The sequence below is a fragment of the Marmota flaviventris genome, unplaced genomic scaffold (genome assembly GCF_047511675.1).
Source record: "Marmota flaviventris isolate mMarFla1 unplaced genomic scaffold, mMarFla1.hap1 Scaffold_254, whole genome shotgun sequence".
Classification (NCBI taxonomy): domain Eukaryota; kingdom Metazoa; phylum Chordata; class Mammalia; order Rodentia; family Sciuridae; genus Marmota; species Marmota flaviventris.
In genome coordinates, this window is record NW_027288139.1 from 17,501 (window position 1) to 35,000 (window position 17,500).

Sequence of the window (17,500 nt, forward strand, 5' to 3'; positions counted from 1 at the left end):
GCCGGGATGGAGGGCGCGCCGGAGGCAGCGAGGGGCAAAGAAACGCGGAGAGGAAACCGGGGAGAAGACCTCGGGCACAGAGTCGGGCCGCCAGGAAAACAAGCGGGGTCCCACCGCCACACGCGAGGGCGGTCCCGCACCGCCTGCGACGCCAACCCGGCCTCCGGTCCCAGCCCCGGAGCCTCCCAACGAGACCCGCCGCCCCGCCACCACAGGGTGGCCCTCCACGCGACGAGACGCGCCTGGACTCCAAACGCCAGCATGCAACGCCACACCTCGTGCCGGTCGAGTCCCACGACCTGGGCCTCTACGGCCCCAGGGTCCGCTCGCTCACCACGCCGCCCGCGGAACGCTCCCAGGGGGGGCCGCGGCGGCCGCGCCCCAGGCCAGCGCACACGCACGCAGGCCGCCCGCCGGCTCGGGACCGGGAGCGGGCAGAGGGCCACTCGCAGCGGGCGAGGGGGAAGGGGGGACGGGGCCCCTCAACCCCCGGCTGCGCGAACAGAGCCCCACCGCCACCGCGCGCACACACGCGGCAGGCACCAGCGGCCCACACAGTGGCCCCACGTGCGCCAGAGGGCCCGGCCAGGCCCAGCGGGAACCCTCCCCCGACTCGAGGGGGGGAGGCGTGGGCCGCGGTAGGCACAAAGAGCAGGCGCTCGGCCCCCACCCGCGGGGGGCCGGCGGACCCCCGCCCTCCCAGACGGCGGGAAGGGGGGGGACTCTCGCCTACACACACCACCGACGGTAGCGTAGCGCACAAGGCAGGGGGCGGCCAATGGGGGAATCCGGTACCCCACACGAGGCACGCCCTTCACGGATCGCTAGAGAAACGTTCCTCACTGAGGGTGGGCGGCACCCGACCCAGCCCCTCTCCCAACCGGCCGCCGAGACAACGAGGGGGATCTGCGGTATGGGCAAGCACAAGGCTTCTTGAGCGTTCGCGGCCGGGGACACCCAAAGCCCCATCGCCTCGGGGACCGGACCGGCCCCAGCTCGGCGTCCCGCCACAATCGCTCAAACGCCCGGGCGACGTCTCCTTTTCCCCACCGGAGGTGGGGAAGAGCGCCCGGGCGCCCGCTCGCCTAACACTCCCCACGCCACTCGGCACTGGGGACGACAACGCAACCCGCTCCCCCCGGAGAGGGAACGCGCAACGCTGCCGAGCTTACCGCCTCGATCCCCCGAGCGAAGCAACAACGCTCTTCCTTTCGGGCACTCGCCTCAGAAACCCCCGCAGACGGGGCGAGACCGACAGCGAGGCGGCGGCCGGCCGCGGCAGCGGCACTGGGATCGGGAACAGCACACACCGGCTCAGCCTCAGGCACCTCAGGAAACGACCCGGAGCGCCCCAGGAGCACCGAAGCAGAGGCGCACCGTCGCGCCAAAGCAGCACGGCGGCAGCCCTCCCCGGCGCGGGGAGGGCCACACACGGCCCTTGGCCGCCCAGAGCGGGCGGCGAGCGAGAAGCACCCGCTACGTCAAAGGACCCCGGGAGCGAGGTCGAGGCCGGATTCCGCACCCCCGCCCTTCCCCGCACCGCGAACGGGCGGGGAGGCAAGGCGAGGGACCCGCAGGCAGGACGAGAAGAGCTGGCCCATTCACCATGAATGTCCGTCCCTCGCCTGGCGCGGCTTTGGTCCAGCCCAGGAGAGCGCAGAGTCACCACATCGATCAGCAGGGTGGGCGGGAGAGACCCAGGGAGCAGGGGGAGACCCGGCGAGGACCGCTTCTAAGAGGAGCCTGCTACGGCCTCACCGGCCCCACACCCCAGGGAGAGCGGCCGACGACACGGAACGGGGAACGCCTGACACGCGCGACTCAGAGCCATGGAAACGAGCGTCGTCACACCGCCCCCGGTGCCCGCAGCGAGGAGCGCACGGGCGGTAAAGGACCACCCGCCACCTCCCCCGCCGCCCCCCGGCGCCAGAAGACCGGCCGGCCGGAGGTGGCACCACCGCGAGGGCACTCCAGGTGCGCCAAAGAGCCGTCGCACGCAGGCCCAGGCAAGCAGCTCCAGAGGGAACGGGTCCGGGCCACCCCATCAGCCCAGAGCCCGGCACGCACCCGGAGGCCCAAGCTCCCTCCCTCTGGCGGCACGCGCCAGAGGACAACGTGTCAGCACCTACCCGATGGCAGAAAACGGCCAACTCGGGCCAAAACAATCGCGACCGGGGCAACGGGGAACAGTTCACTCAGCACCGCCGCCTTCCCTGAACAGAGTCGCGGTCAGCACACCGCGATATCGGGCCCATCACCGAGCTCCAGAGCCCCTAGGGACAACTGGTCGACCCTCGTGGACGAAGGCGAAAACAAGAGACGGGGACCACCATCTCCAACGAGCAGGACCGGGGGGCGGCCGGGGAACACGCTAAGGCGACCCACCACCGAAGGACGCCGGGCATAGCCATCAGGACAAGCCCCGGGCAGCGGGCCCCCAAAGAGGGAATGCGGCAAGGCCGGCCAAGCACACCCCTCTGGCCCGCCCGGCGCAGCCCCGCGGCCCCGCGGCCAAAACCCGTGAGAGAGAGGGAGAGGGAGAGGGAGAGGCAGCGGGAGAAAAATAACACAGGAGTCCCGGCGACCGACCCAGACGGGGCCAAGCGAAGCCCGTGGCGGCGAAGGAACCGCTCAGACTGCCACCCGAGGCGCCCGCGGCCCGGACCGAGCAGGGAGAGAAGACAACCGACACACACACAAAAAGCCTGCCGGTCCAGTATACCGCCAACGGGCCACAACGGCCCAGCCCAGCGCGACCGAGACAGTTCCGCTGGCGCCGCCCAACTCCTGGATCTCTGTCTCGGCCACCGCCACCGAATATCACGCCTTGGCGACTTCCGAGGATCAGACGCTCCCATGAAAGCGGCCACCAGGTGGAGCTCGACAACCGTCAACCAAATCAGGCGGAAGGGACGCGGAACCTCGGGCGGCGTCAGCGGGATCCGCTCCGCAGGGGTCGTAGAGAGTCACCCGGACACATCCCACCAGCCGGGTCGCCCCGCCAGGGCCCCCCACAGCGGCGGGCGCGAGACGCAGGCAGATCGGCCCAGCACCCCTAGAGAATCCGGCCGGGGACACGGGCGGTGTGGGACTTCAAAACCGAAACCACCACGGTGAAGCCACTATCAGACGGGCAGATTGCTAGGCCACGGTCGGATCCATCCACAGAATGGAGGAATTGACAGAAACGTGTAAAAACCCGTTGAAATCGGTTGCTTGGGAATTTGATCTGCTGGTCTTTGGGCTTGGTGTTTCCGCCTGTTTCTGTACCCAAAAAAAAAAAAAAAAAAAAACCGGAAGATGAACAGCCTCTGAGAATCCTTCCTCCTCTGTCTGTGTCTGTGGTTCAGTGCCAGAGGGCCGGCCTAGCACATAGGAGGCACTGGGTTTGAGCCTTAGCGTGGCATACAAAAAGGAACACAGTCAAGAGAAGGCGTGCTGTCCACCTACAACTACTCTAAAAAAGAAAAAAGAAAAAAAAAGAATGCTGACCATAATAGGAAAAAGGATTCTTCCTTGTGGAGTTCTATTTTGTCTGGCCACATTTTATATACATATATAAGCATTTTTTTTTATTTTTTTAAGAGAGAGTGAGAGAGAATTTTAATATTTACTTTTTAGTTTTCGGTGGACACAACATCTTCGTTTGTATGGGGCGCTGAGGACCGAACCCGGGCCGCACGCAACCAGGCGAGTGCGCTGCCACTTGAGCCACATCCCCAGCCCCTTTTTTAACTTTTACTTATTTTTCTTTTTTAAAGACAAAAGAAGGAGAGGGAGGGAGGGAGGGAGGGAGGGAGAGAGAGAGAGAGAGAGAGAGAGAGAGAGAGAGAGAGAGAGAGAGAATTTTTTAATGTTTGTTTTTCAGTATTCAGTGAGCACAACATCTTTATTTTATTTTATGTGGTGCTGAGTATAGAACCCAGCGCCCCGCGCATGCCAGGGGAGCGCGTTACCACTTGAGCCTCACCCCCAGCCCATTAATTCTTATCTGTATTTGTGTTTTTATTTACCAATTTTTTTTTTTCATCTTGTGAAAACAGATCAACTTTAATTTCAGCACCTGAAGCTATCCAAGGGTATGCTCTATAAAGGTCATGGGACTGTTGTACACATTCAATAAAGTGACAACTCTGCCATACCACTTAGTATCTCACAATCAGGAACATACTTTTGAATTGCTTAAACAGAATCCACAGAATTAAAACAAAATCAGAAGCCATCCACAGTTATACTGATTGTCAATTACAAGTTTTACAATTAATACTTGATATAACAGTCAATATATAGCAGGGGATATTGAAATGATTTCAGACTCTCATCCAGTTGTATTCGATTGGGAAGGTTTCTTGAATGGGGATAAAACTGGCCAAAGATAGATACAACCAGGATCAGACCAGCAAGTAAAAGTTCTACCACAGTTTCTGTGGTTTCCACTTTTTTTTTCTTTGTCAGTTAAAAGTGAACAGTGAGAATTAAATACTTATCTTTACATATACACAAGGTATGCTGTGAAGCATATTTGCTTACAAACATATAAAAATACTTGTTGAATAGTTCAATAAGAAAATAATGCACAAAAGTACATAGCAAAAACATTAACCATCTGTGACTCTGGAAAGCTCAATTCCGTGTTTTATATGACAGCAAACAAAAACAACTTTAGTTTTTTTGGAATGCCTTAAACCTGAAATACTTGAAAAGGAAGACAGACAGAAATCATTCATTCTTATCCTTAGCATGGCTGTGAAAGAGTTAAATTAAGAAACCAAGTACACATTGAGATGCCCAAGTCCAGAATGAGTCCAAATATTTGGCCACATAGAACACTATCATCTTCAAGAGGAGGAGTCATCACAGGCTTGATAAGCAGTTTTTTGTTTTTTTTTTTAAAGAGAGAATTTTTTAATATTTATGTTTTAGCTTTCGGCGGACACAACATCTTTGTATGTGGTGCTGAGGATGGAACCCGGGCCGCACGCATGCCAGGCGAGCGCGCTACCACTTGAGCCACATCCCCAGCCCCGAGAAGCAGGTTTTAATCCATAAATACAATAGGTATTTTGGTATTTTGGCCACTGGGAAACAAAAGCTGTAGTATCAAGAAAGGTCTGATATGTCTCAATTTTGTAAACTCCGTTCAGTGTATTTAAGGTTATGTAAGGTTGACATCAAAATCTTTAAAGATAGGCAAAAAATTCATATTAAAAAAAACAACCCTCCTGTGGATGTTAGAATAACAGTAGGTAATATGATTCCAGAAGTTAAAAATTATTTCACAACCTAAAACTTCAGCTTAGCAAACAGCTTAGGTTGCACAACTGATTCATCCCTATTAAGATGCAAGCCCTTAAAAGAAGAATATGTCTGTATATGTAGACATGTATTTAGAAAGAATCAGATCATCTTTGAAGCAGCCTTAGTGTTTCCTTTAAATTGGTCTGGAAAGGATTAGCCGGCTTCTTGGTCTAAGGCTAACACGGTGATCATTTGTCTAAGGCTAGAAAGGTACCAACATGAGGTAAACCATCAGGAGAGGAGGAGGAGATGAGGGCTTTTCCTGGGAGTTGGTAGCTAAAATTCAAGGGATTCTTAGAAAATGACACAATGGCAGCCTTTCTTGTCTTTTTCTTTCCGAGTTGGTTCCGGTGAAGGAGGACATTCTTGCTCTTGAAATTTCCTTATAACCCGGACAAGTTCATGAAAGGCTTGATCTACATTCATCCTCATCTTTGCTGATGCCTCCATGTATGTTACTTTAAGTTGCCATGCTAACTGCTGTCCTTCCTCCTGTGTAACCTGTCTTTGATGATCCAGGTCTGCTTTATTACCAATTAAAATCATTGGAAACTCATCACGATCCTTTACTCTGAGAATCTGTCTTTGAAACGTATAGATTTCTTCAAAACTGCGGAGCCCAGCCGGGCCGGGCCGCGCCGAGCCGCGCCGAGCCTCCGCCGCCGCCCGCCCTAGGCCCGGCTTCGGGGACGTGTGCGGACGGGCGGGGGTCCCGAGCGCCGGGAGCTGCCAGGAAGGACTCTGGGCGCGGCAGCAAGCCCCGGGGCTGACTTGGTGCCGCCCGAGGCGCAGAGAAGCCGACTGAGCGCAGGGGTCAGGGGCTGTAGCGGCCGGGGACTGGCTCCTCTGAGCTTCTCCGCAGCGCCTGCGGAACGCAGCCTCCACCGCCGCTACAAATGGCCGTCTATTTACCTATCTATTTACCTGAGTTTTTTGTTGTTTTTTGAGCATTTTCTTAAACCGCAAGTCATTTTCCATTGGGTCACAGAGCCAAATTTTACGTTTAGGCACTTGGTAATAAGAAGCTATAACAGGGCTCTAAGAGCGGTTGCCTTGGCTAAAAAGCGTGGGCCCTTGTCCCAGAGCGAAACAACAACAACAACAACAACGGGGGGGGGGGGGGGGGGACAAAAAGCCAAAAAAAAAAAAAAGAATCAAACAAATAATCCAATCAATCCATGGGCCAAGGACCTGAACAGATACTTCTCAGAAGTGGATTAAGACGCTCCTATAAAAGCGGCCACCAGGGGGAGCTCGAAAACCGTCAACAAAATCAGGCGGAAGGGACGCGGAACCTCGGTCGGTGTCAGCGAGATCCGCTTAGCAGGGGTCGTAGAAAGTCACCTGGACACGTCCCGCCAGCTGCCCACCCCACCCCCACCCCCACCCCACCCCCCACCCCGCGCCAGGGTCCCCCGCAGCAGCAGGAGGCGCCGGCAGTCTGCCCAGCACCCCTAGAGAATCCGGCGGTGTGGGACTTCAAAACCGAAACCACCACGGTGAAGCCACAATTAGTCAGGCCGACTGACTGATAGGCCACGGTTGGATCCATCCAGACTATGTAGGAATTGACGGAAACATGTAAAAATCAGTTTGAAATCGGTTGCTTGGGAATTTGATCTGCTTGTCTTTGGGCTTTGTGTTTCCTGCTTTTTCAGTACAAAAAAAAAAAATTGGAAGATGACCAGCCTCTGAGAATCCTTTCTTGTCTAGGGGCTGTCTGTGTCTTTGGGTCAGTGGCAGAGGACCGGCCTAGCACAGAGTTTGAGCCTTAGCACGCCATACAAAAAGGAACAAATCGAAAGAAGGTGTGCTGTCCACCGACAACGTACTACGAAACAGAAAAAAAAAAAAAAAAAGAATACTAATCATAATAGGAAAAAGGATTCTTCCTTGTGGAGTTCTATTTTGTCTGTTTGGCCATTTTATCTTTTTATTTCTTTCTTTCTTTCTTTTTTTTTTTTTTTTTTTTTGTTGTTGTTGTTGTATTTTTATTTTTATTGATCTATCAATATCACGGAGCCAAATTTTACATTTAGGCACTTGGTAATAAGAAGCTGTAACAGGGCTCTAAGTGAGGGTGCCTTGGCTAAAAAGCATGGTCTGTTGCCCTAGACTGAAACACCACATGCTCTGGGATAAATCAAGCTGGAGAAAGCTTGCCATCTCTACCTTCATTTTTATCTGTGTGCACATATTACGCACTGTTTCATCTAAGAAGTAGCAGTGCAACCAATATCTATCAGCCCTAAATGGACCCAACCCCTGCCCTCCCCAGCCACACAGGAGACCACAGTCTGAGCAAGAGCACTTCATGGTGTTGTCAGTCTGGTGTTGTGGCTCAATGGTACAGCACTTACCAAGTACGTATGAGGCACAGGGTTCAATCCCAGCACCACATTAAAATCATCATCATCACCTAAATAAACAAAATAAACATATGTATTTATTTATCTGTTTATTTATTGGAGGAGGCCTGTAACCAGGGATTGAACTCAGTGGCACTCACTGACTGCTGAGCCACATCCCCTAGCCCTACCTATCTAGTATGTTACTTAGAGACAGGGTCTCACTGAGTTGCTTAGTGTCTCACTTTTGCTGAGGGTGGCTTTAAACTCTCGATCCTCCTGCCTCGGCTGTGTGTGTGTGTGTGTGTGTGTGTGTGTGTGTGTGTGTGAGAGAGAGAGAGAGAGAGAGAGAGAGAGAGAGAGAGAGAGAGAGAAGCGTGTCTGGGATGACAGGCATAGGCCACTGTACCCAGTCACTTATTTATTTTATTTTCAGTATGACTTCAAGGTACACACAAGACAATCACTGCCAGGCGTAGGAGGAACATAGCACATTGATAAACAGTCAGATGTTTGAGGAAGCATTCAACAATCTTAAGGTAGTGTGCAAGTCTTTCAATAACCTCAAAATACCTACATGAGGGTTGGGATTGTAGCTCAGTGGTAGAGTGCTTGCCTTGCATTCGTGAGGCCCTGGGTTCCATCCTCAGCACCACATAAAAATAAATAAATAAAAATAAAGATATTGTGTCCATCTACAGCTAGCTGAAAAATAAATAAATGGATGAATGAATAAATAAATACCTACATGAAAACCAGAGAGAATTAAAAGAAAAGATGGATAAATCTATTATGGCAAAGAGGCGAGAACACTCATCCCTTAGCAGCTGACGACTTAGGCCATAAATAAATAATCAGTAACAAAGGACAGCAGAACTACATCGCGAACAACCCACACCTAATGGGCATGTTCAGAACACTGCAAGGCCACCACCACACAGCAGACATTCTTTTAAAGCGAATACGGAATGTTTACCAAAGTTGACCGTAGAATGGAACATAAACCAAATCTCCACAAAGTCTAAAAGATGAAATCACACCACAACTCTTCTCTGAACAACACAAAAGTAAGCTGGAGGTCGGGCATGTTGGCCACTGCCAGGAGTCATTTCAAGAACCGGATTAAACCCAAAGAAAGTATAAACCTGTAGATTCACAAATCTCAGGGAGAAATAGCAGCATCCATCTTTCACAAACTCTTGAGAGGGGCAGGTCAGGGGTCAAGGTGAGATTGAAATACCCCCAACAAAGTGTCAACTTTATCAAACCAGTAGCCTAGAGAGAGCAGGTACTTGTACTATTCCTTCTCGGTGCCATTGTGGTTTTTCTTTGGGGGGGGGGGGGGAGGGGTGGTTCCAGCCTCTTTGGGTTCCTACCACTTTGTCTGCAAGGGAAAATTTGTTTTCTGTCAGGATGGGGTGCCAGTTATCAGGACGGGCGGGGAAGTAAGATTCTTACACTAAACCGGGCTTGCTTGGGGGCAGGTCTCAGTTCTAATTTACATAACAAAAGGCAGTGCAAAGTCTCTCCCACTGCCCCTGAAGGAAGAAAAATGTGGCCTCTCCAGGCTGTTCACAATTCCCAACCTGTTTCAAATTCCAGTATGGTTTCGCGTATCTGTTTTAAGGGTCAGTTTGTCTCTCTAACTCTGCATTTATGCTGACCGATTGGTTTAAAACTAAACTAAGAGGTTAATTTGAATATCATTTGTTTCACAGCATTGGTTCAATGTGTCCACCAGCATTTAATTTCTCTCTCCTGATGTTCCTTAGTAATCTGATTGCTTTGGCCTCCTTCTCCTGGATCATGTGTAACTTGCCCCCCTTTGGTATAAAAAGAAACCTAGGAGGAGATTGATCCTAAAGAAAAGGGGTGCTCCACTAAGTGAGAAACTGAAAATCAAGCGAGAGAGAGAGAGAGAGAGAGAGAGAGAGAGAGAGAGAGAGAGAGTGTAAGTTATAGAGAGAGAAGGGGAGAGTCTCTTGTACTTCGGGGTTTTTGTTTGTCTGTCTGTCTGTTTGTTTCTTTGTTTGTTTGTTTGTTCTCTAATAATTACAGTGTTTCAATTGGAAGCTCTGCCCTGGGTAATTCTTTCCAATTCTTAGAAAGTAGTAACTGTGGTTATGTTCATTTCTGTTAATGATCCATTCTTCCTGCCTCTTAAATTCATTGATCACCCAGAACTTTTTTGTTTGGGGCAGGAGGGGGCCAGGTGCTTGAGAGAATTTTTTTTTTTTTTCCTGTGTCATTTGAATGGAGATTTGGACCTCTGACTAAGAGTAGAGTTTTCCTAGAGAAAAGAGAAGAGCTCTAAGGGAAAAGCAGGGGGATTAGATTTAAAAAAAAAAAAAAAAAAGGCCTTTTGAAACCAAACTATTGTTAGGTAAAACTGCTTACTCTTTGCCGTGAATGAGAAGAATCTTAAAATATGTGATATGTTTGGGTCAGTCCAATGTGTCTTTGCGATGATTCATCATCTGAAGTGGCACCCCCTTTCTCCACTGAAAAGTCTTAACTGGGCCTCTTCAGAAATCTTCACCCAGACTGGTTTTAGGTCTGTCAGCCCGAAGAGTCTCTGCCAAAGAATTCAAGGTGGATAAACTTCCTATTTTCGTGTCACCCTGTTTACTTGGCCACTGGCCGAGAAGATACCAGCACTCCCCCTTACTAGTTTTTCACAAACATATCCAGAATAGTACTTTGAAGAAATGTGCAAACAAGGCCTCTGGCCTTGAGCTGGACTTCACAGAGATGTCTACAGGTTTAAGATACGAGAAGAAGTTACCAACTGGACTCCATGGTAACAGCTGGCAGGGGGAGACTAGACAGGGGAGAAGAAGCTCTCCCCTTCTCAGGTGTTGTCCTCGAGGGGTTAACATGCCCAGAACAGTGAGAGAAAAAGCTGCTTTTATGTGAACTTCTGCTGACCATGAGTTTCTGAGCCCCTCCCCTTACATGCTCGGTAGAAAACTCTGAGACTACCTGAACTCAGGGGATTAATTCATTACAGCAAAAGCCAGCCGTGTCCTCTGAACTTGGCTGCAGCCAAATAAAACCGTTTTCCTGCTCTGTTCGGTCGGTGCCTTGCCTCATTTGTCCCTACAACACATCCATGTAAGGAAGACTTTATCAAACCAGTAGCCTAGGTAAAGCAGGTTCCAGGTTGCTTTTTGCCACCACCACCACCACCACCAACAACAACAACAACCCCTCCCCCCTTTCGCCCCCCCCCCTTCTTTGCAACTGAGAGATAAGATCCAGCTAACATGGGTCACTCTATATGCAATGAATACCAATAATTTCTTCTGATTTTTTTTAACTACATACAAACAAACAAACCAAAAACCATGAAAAGTATAAACTATGTTACTGAGAATCAAGAAGAGTAATTCACTCATGTAAATTCAGAAATTCGTAAGGGTGGCTGTGGTTTCTGTCTGTTGCTGTTGTTGTCCTTTTTGTCTTTTTTAAAAAAAATTTTCTCCCAACTGTCAAATCAAGGAACTGGGGGGGGGGGAGGTGGGGGGGGGGTCAGAAAGAAAATGTAACAGGGGTCCACTTTATATGCTTTGAGTATAAGTCTCACTGCTCAGCCACTGAGGCTCATGTTAAAACCCATATCCTTTTTCCTTTCTCTTTTTCCTTCCCTCCCCCTCCCTAATCGTAGGTGAAGGCTATATTGACTTTCAGGGTCGGTTATCTGCCCATTGGCTAACAAATATTTAGAATTTCCATCCAGAAAATCACTTTTCTGTTTGATAACCTTGTTAGGCCTCGAACAACAGAGTGTCAGCAGAGTCGTCAGAGTTTTGTTGCTGTAAAGGTTCAGTTCTTATGTTTTCTTATTATAATAAATTCCCCCTCTTCCTTCTGAGATGCTTTGCCTCTGAGCAACACCCCCCCCAACACCTACCCCCCCTTCTCTCTCTCTCTCTCTCTCTCTCTCTCTCTCTCTCTCTCTCTCTCTCTCTGTCTCTCATTACCGCAGGGCTCCATAAGTTGCTGAGGCTGTGTTAGTCTTGTGATTCTCCTGAATCACCCCACATGTCTGTCACTGGAGATGTGTGCACATCTGGGGACTAGAGTAGTATGCTGTGTGTGAGAGATTATTTTATTCTTCAAAAGTCGGTACACTTAAAGACATATAGGTTTCCTACATGAGAGGTCACCAATTAGTGCCCTTTTTATTAGAACGTGTATTGTATCGAAGCTCTAAACTTATCCCATAGTCAGTGACACATGTGGAAGTTCTAACATATGCATTCGCATTCGGTGTAACATTCAGATTTAAAAAAAAGAAAAAAAAGATCTGTGCTTGGGGCTGGGGATGCGGCTCAAGTGGTAGCCCGCTCACCTGGCATGCGTGCGGCCCGGGTTTGATCCTCAGCACCACATACTAACAAAGATGTTGTGTCCACCGAAAACTAACTAACTAACTAACTAACTAACTAACTAACTAAATAAATATTTAAAAATTCTCTCTCTCTCTGTCTCTCGCTCTCACACTCTCTCTAAAAAAAAGTTTAAAAATAAATAAATAAATAAAAAGATCTGTGCCATTAATGACCAGTTTTCACATCTGTTAGTTTTAATTGAGTAAGTAAGGGTTTGGTGATCGTTTGTTGAAAGAATACTCCTGTACCAGGTGAGTGGCACTGTTTTCTGAACGCATAAGAGTATTTGTCCACTTGAGTCCAAGCTGTTCACCTAGGTCCAACTGTTGGTGAGCAAAAACCACATCGTGGCAGTTATCTGGCCAGAGTCATAGATTCTGAACGTGGCTTCCAAAGTCAAAGGTCAATGAATGTACGTAGGACTTCTAGGCAATGTGATGTGAAGATCTCTGGGCTTGTTGTACAATAAATATGTCTGTGTTCCTTCAGCATTGAAGGAAATGTATTCATTCTAGAATGCAAAGCTTGGGCTAGGGTTTTAGCTCGGTAGTAGACCACTTGCCTGGGACGTGTGGGGCGCCGGATTCGATCCTGAGCACCACAGAACCCAAAACAAAGGGGCACACAAGCAAATAGGGTAAAGATAGTGTGTCCATCCATCTACAACTCAAGAAATTAAAGGGGAAAATAATTAAAATGCAAGTTTTAGCCAGGCATGGGTTGGGGGTTCATGTCTGTCCTCCCCCCCCCCCCCCCAGAGGATCAGGAGGAGCTTGAGAGAAGGATTGTAAGCTCATAGCGAGAGAAAGTAACCTCGCGAGACCCCTGTCTCCAAAAGAAAAGTTGTGATAGTAAAAGCAAATGGGACTCCGTTTTGTTTTATGTCTCCATTCTGTAAAACAACCAGGCCAAGTAGAAGGGTGATGACTGGGGCAAGATGTTCTTTTCCTTGTGCTATAGAAACCTTTAAGAACACGGAACTACGTGATGGGACATTGTTTCTGTAACTAGCCCATAACGGGGGGGGGGGGGGGGGGGGGCTATGCTTCTGTCACTGGAGTGGCTAGGCTGATTGTGATTGGCTGAGCGTCCCTCCGCCTGACTTCACTCTCCCGCTTCTGTAACATGGCTTGCTTGCATTAGCTAGACGCCCCCTCCCCCCAAAACGTCCCTTTTGCAGGTTTCAGGCTTATAAGGGGCACCCTTGCAATTGTTTGGGGCTGGCCAGGGGAACAGCTTTATGTTCTTCTGCTCAGTCGCCACTACTTGTGCTTTAATAAAGGCTTGATTCCTTTCTACGTGAGTGGTCTGGAAGTCAGTTTTTGAAACCCTGGGACCAAGCTTTAACTAGAACAAGCAAGCAAGCCAGAAAACAAATGAATAGATAGATAGATAAATTGAATATGGGGATGTGGCTCAGTCAGTGGTCAAGTGAGCGCTTCTGGGTTCAACTCATAAATCAATGGATTTACCAAAAATGTATAAAAATATCTGTATAAAAAAGGGATGTTGGTTTAGCTCAGTGGTAAACTGTGTCTGTGTTCAGTCCCCAGTTCCAGGCTCCAGTCAGAAACCAGCCCCTGTGTGAGGGGCTGGTTTTTAGTTCCATCCCCACCAAGGAAACCCTGACATGAGTATGGGGAGCCTTATTTGTCTATTGGATGCCAAGGGTAGAGTGATTTCCATCTTGATCTGCCCCCCCCCCCCCCGCTTTTTTTTTGTGTGTGTGTGTGTGAGCAAGGTCTCTTCTAGTGTCTTGATTTTATTTATTTATTTATTTATTTATTTGGCCTAGTTGGAAACAATGCCTTTGTGTTATTAGTTTCTTTTTATCTGGAGCCGAGGATGGAACCCAGGGCCTCGAATATGCTAGGCGAGCACTCCAACGCTGAGATATAAAGGACCCCAGCCCATCCCAGCCCAGCACGGCAGTCTTCAATTTTTTTTTTTTTTTTCCTTTCCCGTGGGCACTTTGAGATGAGATTTCCTTGCCTGTTTTGGTTGTTTGAGTCTCTCTTTGTTCACTACTTTTGTTTCTTTTGTGATGCTAGGCTGGGGAAGAGACCCAGGGCCTTGGGCATTGGTCCACAAACGGTCTTGATTGCTGGGCAACACCCTCACCTTTTTTCCTTTGTCTCTTCCCTTCCCCAGAAAGTAAACCCAGGAAGGGCCCCCCTCTCCTTCTCCCAGGCCCAAATTCATCCTGTTTGGGTTTTGTGCGCAGACCGGTACACACTAGACACACACACACACACACACACACACACACACACACAGGAAACATCACTGTTTTGTTTTTGTTTGTTTCTCTCTTAACCTCATCCAGGCCCTCCCTCATAACTCTCAGGGGTGGGGGAAGGTGTTTACTATGGACCTCTAGTGGTGACAGCCTTGGGAGGGACTACTGCTGGGGAATTGGAGTGAGTGGGATGGGGGAAGTGTGGATTATAGTTCAAATTCCAAGGGTCGGGCAGAGGCACAGAAGCTATCTCCTAGGTGGGGCATGTTAAAGGCTAAGGAAAGTGATCAGATACCAGGGGTGAAAGCGATATGTCCTCCCCGCCCCCCAGTGCTTCCGGGGGACTTTACTGTATGGGGGAGGGGGGGCGGGGGAACAACCGCACTGAGGCCCGTGCCCATCTGTCTTTCCAGGGACTCAGTAGGCTGAGGGAAGAGAGGAAGATATGACGCGGCGGCTTGCAGCTTAGTGATCTCTATATGGATATAGATATACATATCTAAGTCTGTCTGTCTGTCTCTCTCTCTATCTATCTATGTCTACACATGTAGATAGATTATATCTAAACTGGAAATGGAACTCAGGCAGGCCTTCCAAAATGACGGTAGCTTTGCGCCACCTAGCGTTCAGTGACTGCAACTAACGAGGCTGCCCTTTTCAGACCACAGACCACTCACTGTGGACTCCCAAGTTCCACAGGGTGGAAACCCGTCGCTATGCACATTCTCGTGTATATGCTTGTGTTTCTGACCCGGTGGCAAGATGAGATCCGACTGAAGAAGCCAAGCAAGCCTAAAACGTGTGTCCCACCTTCACCACTCCTAAGTGTGGAGGATTAGCTGACTGAGAAAGCCTTAGGGGAGGGAGCAGCTTCGGTCCCATAGGGGACAGTTGGGGAAGGCAAGGACCCTGAGTAGCTGCACAGTTGCTCTGGGATCCAATTTTACCTGTAGAACTACTCGGCGCTACATAAACCTCAGCCAGCCAGCCAGCCTGTGCTGCATTTTGTCCTGTCTTTATTGGTATTAGGTACTTTCCAGAAGAAATGGGGGGGGGGGGGGGATTTCCCATCTCGTGTCAAGAGTCTCCCGGGACCGAATCCTCCTTGTCCATGCTTTCCTTGAAGATCCTTTAGAGATTCTTCACTTCGAGATGGACGGATGTGTGTGCTGCTGCAGGTTTGACAGCTCCGGGAGGAAAAACAACCACCAAAAAAAAAAAAAAAAAAAAAAAAAAGTGTCCCAAATCATCTTTGTCATCATTCCACCATCCTTGGAAGAAGGAAGTCGATCCAAAAGTCCTGGAAGAGAACAGTAAGAGTAGTGAAAGATCAGAATGGTAGGACCGTGTCCAGCAACCACCACCTCAGCTACTCACCAGAGAAGGTGAGGTCCTGGGAGTACTCAGGCAACCTCCAGAGACCTTGAGCTTTAACCAGCAAATAGAGAAAGGAGAGAGGGAAGGGGAAGGACACCCCCCGCCACCCCATGTGATAACACCACCACAGGGTTTATCACAGACTGAGATAGGATGTTGTCTCCTTTGATGTTAGCCAACATGAGCAATCAAGGGACACTCCCTCTCAAAAAAAAAAAAAAAAAAAAAAAAAAAAAAAATTGAGGTGTAACTCCGTGGTGGTGGTTAGGTACTTCTGGATTCAATCCAGTGGAAATCATATCACCTTTCTTCCCTGTTTTAGGCAGACTTATCTGTCCTTGAGTCCACGCCCAGCGTAGTCTTGAAGTCACATAGACTTTGGAGACCAGAGGATGTCAGAAATGACTCTTATCAAAAGTAAGAAGCCGAATTACAACTGCGGCCAGGAAGAAGTGCAAGGTGGCCTTTGAATCTCCTCTACAAAACCTCCTGTTGTTGCTGACGTGCAGAAGAGTCCCTGTGTTTTTGCTTTGCCAGTGCTGCCATAAGCCTTTTTTCCTGTGTCTCAAGGCCTTGCCATCCTTATTGGATTGGGCCAAGCTTTCAGCATCAGGAAGAGAGAGAGAGAGAGAGAGAGAGAGAGAGAGAGAGAGAGAGAGAGAGAGAGAGAGAAGGCCGGGGGAGGGGGAGCAAATATTAAAAAAAAAAAAATCAAGAACAAAAATAAAGAAAAGTAACCGAAAGGAAGCACCACCAGCACCAGCACCAGCAGGAAAGAAACAGTGAAGCAAAAGTGAAAGAAAGGAAGGAGGGAAGGAGAGAGGGAGCGAGCGAGAGTTGAGTTGGTGGGCAAGGAAGGACAGAAATGCACAAACACTCAAGAGCACCCCCCCCTGGCTGTGACATTCCTCTCCAGGTACTGACCACCAAGAGAAGAAAAAGCCCAGACCCACACAAGTAATGATTTGATGCATGCAATTAAAACTGAACTCCCGATTAGGAAAGAATGTCCCCACTTGAAATAAGGAATATTCGTGGAGTCATCCTACCGCCACTTATAGCTAAAAAGAAACCATTGACAAATTAACTTGGGCGGGGGGGGGGATGGGGGGAGGAAGAGGAAGAGGAGGAGGAGGAGGAGGAGGAGGAGGAGAGGGAGAGGGAGAGCGGAGGGGAGGGGAGGGGAGGGGGAGGTTAGGGTGCGGGTGGGGGAGGGGAGGGGAGGGCGGGGCGAGGAGGAGGAGGAGGAGGAGGAGGAGGAGGAGGAGGAGGAGGAGGAGAAAAACAGAGGAAGAAATGAGACAAGAGAAGTCTGCGAACTCCATTTTGCACACAGATGCCCCTGGTGGCACAGGATTGTAATCCCAGGGACTCGGGAGGATGAGGCAGGCAGAGTGCAATGCGTCAAAACTCCAGTAGCACTCCCAGTCCCACATCAAAGCCAACCAAAAGAAAAACACACATAATTTCACTTACCCAGGCAGTATTTACATTGGGACAACTGGTCGACCTCTTTCGTTGGGGGTGTACTGGTCGACCTCCGGGATATATATATATGTGTGTGTGTGTGTGTGTGTGTGTGTGTGTGTGTGTGTGTGTGTGTTGCCTTGGAGGAGGAAAGGAGTAATAGGATGAGGGGGTCAAGGAAAAGAGAGAGAGAGAGAGAGAGAGAGAGAGAGAGAGAGAGAAGGGTGAAACTTAGGGGCTGGGTGTGTGGCTCAACCGGTAGCATGGGGCGCTGGGTTAGATGGCACCAAATAAAACATAAAATAAATAAAAATAAGTTAAAAAATAATAATAATAAAATAAAGATGTTGGGTCCACCGAAAACTAAACAATAAATA